The following is a 5,414-nucleotide window of genomic DNA, read 5'->3' on the forward strand; positions in this document are numbered from 1 at the left end:
AAAATGCAAGACTATTAAAATGGACTCTTAAAAACCGACTATGGGCTAGGCCCAAATTGCTAAAATACATGGGCTAGGGCCCAATGATAAAATATTTGGGTTAGGCCCAAATTACTAAAATACATGGGCTAGGGCCCAATGATAAAATATTTGGGTTAGGCCCAAATTGCTAAAATACATGGGCTAGGGCCCAATGACAAAATATTTGGGATAGGCCCAAATTGCTAAGATACAAGGGCTAGGGCCCAATGACAAAATATTTGGGATAGGCCCAAATTGCTAAGATACAAGGGCTAGGGCCCAATGATGAAATATTTGGGCTAGGCCCAAATTACTAAGGTACATGGGTTAAGCCTAATGACATAGGTTCGGCCCAATGACACGCGTGCGAAGCACGAGGACATGTGCAGGGCGAAGCCGTTCACATATAATTCAATACATATAAAACATATGTACGCACTTATGAAATCTATATACATAACAAGTGAACGAACAAACTACCGACACACTAAAATACAAAGTTGTTCCAAAATGACAAATGAAAACACAATAAGAATTCAAGATGAACAACTTGTACGAGGTCCGATAAGACCTAGTGTCTAATAAAGTTAGTACACTTGTTGGTTAATCACACGTACGTACGCTCACTACGGTATTACATATAAGGAACACAAACTTGTGAGTTCATGTCCCTCCTTTCAATGATTTGTTTTTAAAACAGTTGAGGGGAAATACATGTTAAACTATGGGTATGTTAGCTATGGGTTTAGATGATAACACGATCAATGTACATAAGTAGGATGATAACATAGTAACCATTAATCACTTGGTGACCAAGGTGTAAAAGGTGTAGATCTATAGAGCTTGAGACACGCTCCACTCCTTGATAGGCCATAGGAGTGCTTTTGTGATCCCAGAAAATGTCAAAGTTGTCTCGGGTTGGTTACGTACTTATGGTACATAATGTCAGGGGCTCGCTACCCACTGATAGATCCTTAAACTCCATAAATGCTATTAACATACCGGGATTTCATTATAAGAAGACGAAGATTTCATATGATAACAATAACTGCATGAGCTCGCTCAACTTTTGTTGACTATTTAAAACTACATGTATTTCAGGAAACAAGTCTTGAGCCGGTGATACACTATGGGAAACCGGAAAGACAATGACAACGATAGCCGCTTTTGGAGGGTTTGTCTTTTAGATCCCAACTTAGTATGGGTATATAGAGGATAAAACCTCACTATGTTTTATGTCAAAAACTATCTTTTGTGTTGTGTAATATAACTATGTTATGGTTAACGTTTGTGAACGTTGTGGAAACTAGAAAACTATGTTGGAAACTTGTGAACTTTGTTTGAAAACAATATAACTATGGCATGGTTGTGGTTTATTATGTTTACACATTTGGATGCAATGATCACCTTTCTTACGTCACACACAATACGCTTCCGCTACTAGCAGGGTGTGACAAAGTTTGGGTACTTTCTATCAAAGTCTTGCCATGAAGATCCATCAACTGGATGCCACATGGTCCCATCTTCTGAACGTCTGGTACTATGCCATATCATATCTTTTGTCGTGTGCCTTGAACAATACAAACGCCAAAGTCTAGGCGTCAAAGGAAAGTATCGTAACACCTTGCGAGCTACCTTTGTGCCTTTTGTGTCTTTATCGACCCATCGACTCTCATCGCAAACGGGACAATTTTGCAATGACTGGTGTTCTTTCCAGAAGAAAGCACAAATTTATGCACGCGTCTATCATCTCATACGCCCAACCAATCTTTTTAAATTTCTTCTTAACTACATAATGCATAGGGGGAATCTTGTTGCCTTTTGGCATTGAAACTTGCAACAACGCGAGTAGATGATTAAATGAAATATTAGTCTAATGGTGCATCTCTTTTAGATTCATAAGCTTTGCTAAAAAGTCAAGGGAAGAAAACTCAGTATAACCAGGATATAATTTTGTCTCAACTTCTTCTAGCAGGGCTTCAAAATCGTCATCAACACTTCTAGAATCTCCACCCAACATCTGTTGGTTATGGTCTGTATCTTCTTCCATACGCTCCCCCTTAATGTCTTCAATAACATTTTCCATACCCTCATGTGGCACAACATTATCTACTTCTACAACTGGAGCCCCAGATTTTTCGTCGTGATAGTCCCACTTTATGTAATCTTTCCAAAAAGCGATACGCCCCAAATGGAGTTTCATTTTTGTCATGGTTGTTAAGCCAGAACATTTACATTTGGAACACGAACATCTAACTTCATTATGGTCAGGAATCACTCTTTCACACATTGCGATAAAGGACTTGAGTCCTTGCTCGTAGTGAGCTGATTGACATGGAGAATCAATCCTGCTTTTATCGATAGGCGTTATGCAACTAAAAAATAATTTAAGAATATAATTTCTATATCAATTCCGTGCGGGTATTTCTAAGTTCCTTATGTTTAAAATGACGATTTAATATCGGGCGTGTATTTCTAAGCTCGTTATGTTCTAAATGATGGTTTAAATTTGGTTATGTTTTAAATGATGATTTCAATTTCGATCGGATATTTTCAAAGCTCGTTATGTTTTAAATAATGATTTCAATTTCAAGCGGGTATTTTCTATGTTCGTTATGTTGTAAATGATAATATCAATTTCGACCGGGTATTTTCTATGTTCGTTATGTTGTAAATGATGATTTCACTTTCGAGCGGGTACTTTTAAACTAATATAAAAACTTTTAAGCAATAGGATATCAAATACACAATATAACAATATATATAATTTTGAAACTTTAACATATATATATATATATATATATACTAATTTATTTTGAAATCTAAACATAAACACATATATTTGTCAAACTCAAACAAACTACATACTAAATTATACATACTACAAACTTTTAAGCAATGGCATATCAATTTCACATACATACTAACATATACACATTTACATACGAACATACACCCTTACATACACATTTACATCCCTACACAAACCCAAAATTACATAATTTTTTCAACATTTACATACAAATTTACATACTAACATACACACATTTTCACCAAATACACATAATTTATACATTCTTACAAACACCTACATAAACATATACATAGACTCACATACACACATTATAACCAAGGACACATAATTTATACATACTTACAAGCTAACATACACACATACATACTAATATACACCCATTTTCACCAAATAGACATAATTTACATACTTACAAGCTAGCACACACGTTTACGTACTAACATACGCCTACATACACACATACATAGACTTACATACACACATTTTCACTAAGTATACATAAATTATACATTTTCACATACATTTGCTAACATATACACATTATATAATCCTACAAAAAGCAACTTGGGTTGCCTCTCTAACATCAAAGGTTGTGACTTTTAAAAAAACCAACATATACCCCTTTTCTTAACAACTAAACATTGAATTTAACAACTAAACGTCGCGTTTTTTTTAAATACACTAAATGTCACATCTACCATAAAAGGTTACCCTCACATTCAACGTCGCGTTTTTTTTTCAGAAAAAATATTAAACGTCGCATCTACCATAAACGGTTACCCCTCACATTCTTCCATGTGCAATCTTATCCATACTCCTCTCTTTTAGATATAATGCGTGGCTTTTTTTCGTTTTTGTATTCAACCAAATCAGATTTCTCGTTTCTTCTTTCTCTGAACTTCAACCAAGATTTCAGTCTCTATCTCTCTAACAAAAAGATCCGTTTGATTTCGCATTAGCCATATTCTTATCAGATTTTGTCCGATTTCATCAACATGAGACATGAAGTTTTGTTTTGAAGGTTCCATCTCAAAAAATATTCAAGTTCGCTGATATGTTTATTCAATCTCAAATAACAGATTTTGATTGATTCAAATTCGATGCTGATGAGTGATGAATTCATTGCAGTTCAATCTCAAACAATAGTACACATTGTTTTTTACTGCTTTCATTTTAATGCTTTCGATGTTGTTCGATTTGTATGTATATTTTCGTTAGTTAATTTTGTGATGAAGTCGCATTTCTAAGGATAAAGTTGGAATAATACATGATGAAGTTGCATATATAAGGATAAAGATCCAGTAGGATGAACATCGTATGATAGCGCTGAACAAGAAAAACCCAATTGCATAGTTATCCAAGATGCGTAAATGATTTGTTTTTTATTTTGATTTCGATCCAGGTTTGATGAAGATGAAGTCAGTGGATTCATCAAAATTAAAAACGAAATCACAATATTACCCAGGTCCATTTCTTTTTTATTTTGAAGGATTTTTTTTTTTTTTTAAAAATAGTGGGTTTATTTATCACTATTGTTACCCAGATTCAAGATAGACTCATGGAGTGATTTATGTGTTGTGTTCAAAGAATCAGTTTAACAATGGCATCGACTTCAAACAAAGAATAGGATTTTCAATCAACCTCGAAGAATGGAAAGAAAGGCCAGTGATAGCAATGACGAACAATCAAATGATGTCAAACTCTATAAATCAGATTGCTATGACATGTTCTAAGATGCCTTTGTTTCTTTAATGCCATTGATCACAGTTTTTTAATACTTTTAATTTTAGAACAGATATATTTTAAAATAACTTTTAATCATTTAACTTAAATTTAAAAAAAACAATTTTATATAGTTTTTGAAAATGTTTTCTCCTTTTATAAAAAAATAGCAAATAAATGAATGATTATATTTTTTAGGTTTGGTTTACCTATTTTTCTTTTTTTCATTTAACTAAAATATAAATATATCTATTAAAAAACGTTGAATATGGCTAATCTCTTTTGTTAGATTAGGTATAACTGGACAATTTGTTGATAATCAACATCCCGCCGTAACGCGCGGTTAGCGTTAACTCGTTTACATACAACATACATCCTTAAAAATCAAGAAATTAACAAAATGTATAACAAAATCAAGAACAAAATCAACTTAAACAAAGAATACTAACCGATTTGGTGTAGATCTTGGTGAAATTGATGAAGAATGCCCGGAATTTTGCATACACACATACGTACACACAAAAATCATGAAATTAACAAAATGTATAACAAAATCAAGAACAAAATCAACTTAAACAAAGAATACTAACCGATTTGGAGTAGATATTGATAAAATTGATGAAGAATGGCCGATTTTCGGGGTAAACCCGTGAGAGAGATGAAGAGTTTTGTAGGAAAATGGGTAAAGAGGGGAGAAATCCCGCTTTTAGCTATGCAGGTTACGTAAACATAATAGGGGCGACAGGCGTCGCCGCTATTGCCCAAATCCATCGCCACTATTGACTAGGTTAAACCACAGCCGTCAGATCAAAATAAGAAATGGATGGCTGGGGTTTCATATGGGATACCACGTTCT

The 5,414-nt window shown here is 33.9% G+C and overlaps 1 long non-coding RNA gene across 1 annotated transcript; it reads left to right on the forward strand.

Annotated features, from left to right (window-relative positions):
* The first annotated feature begins 3,623 nt into the window (after window positions 1-3,623).
* LOC110881879 lies at window positions 3,624-4,620 on the forward strand. Its single transcript, XR_004889311.1, has 3 exons — window positions 3,624-3,857; window positions 4,239-4,301; window positions 4,380-4,620. It is a non-coding gene; the product is annotated as an uncharacterized LOC110881879 (long non-coding RNA).
* The last annotated feature ends 794 nt before the right edge of the window (window positions 4,621-5,414 follow it).

Source organism: Helianthus annuus, chromosome 3 (genome assembly GCF_002127325.2).
Source record: "Helianthus annuus cultivar XRQ/B chromosome 3, HanXRQr2.0-SUNRISE, whole genome shotgun sequence".
Taxonomy (NCBI): domain Eukaryota; kingdom Viridiplantae; phylum Streptophyta; class Magnoliopsida; order Asterales; family Asteraceae; genus Helianthus; species Helianthus annuus.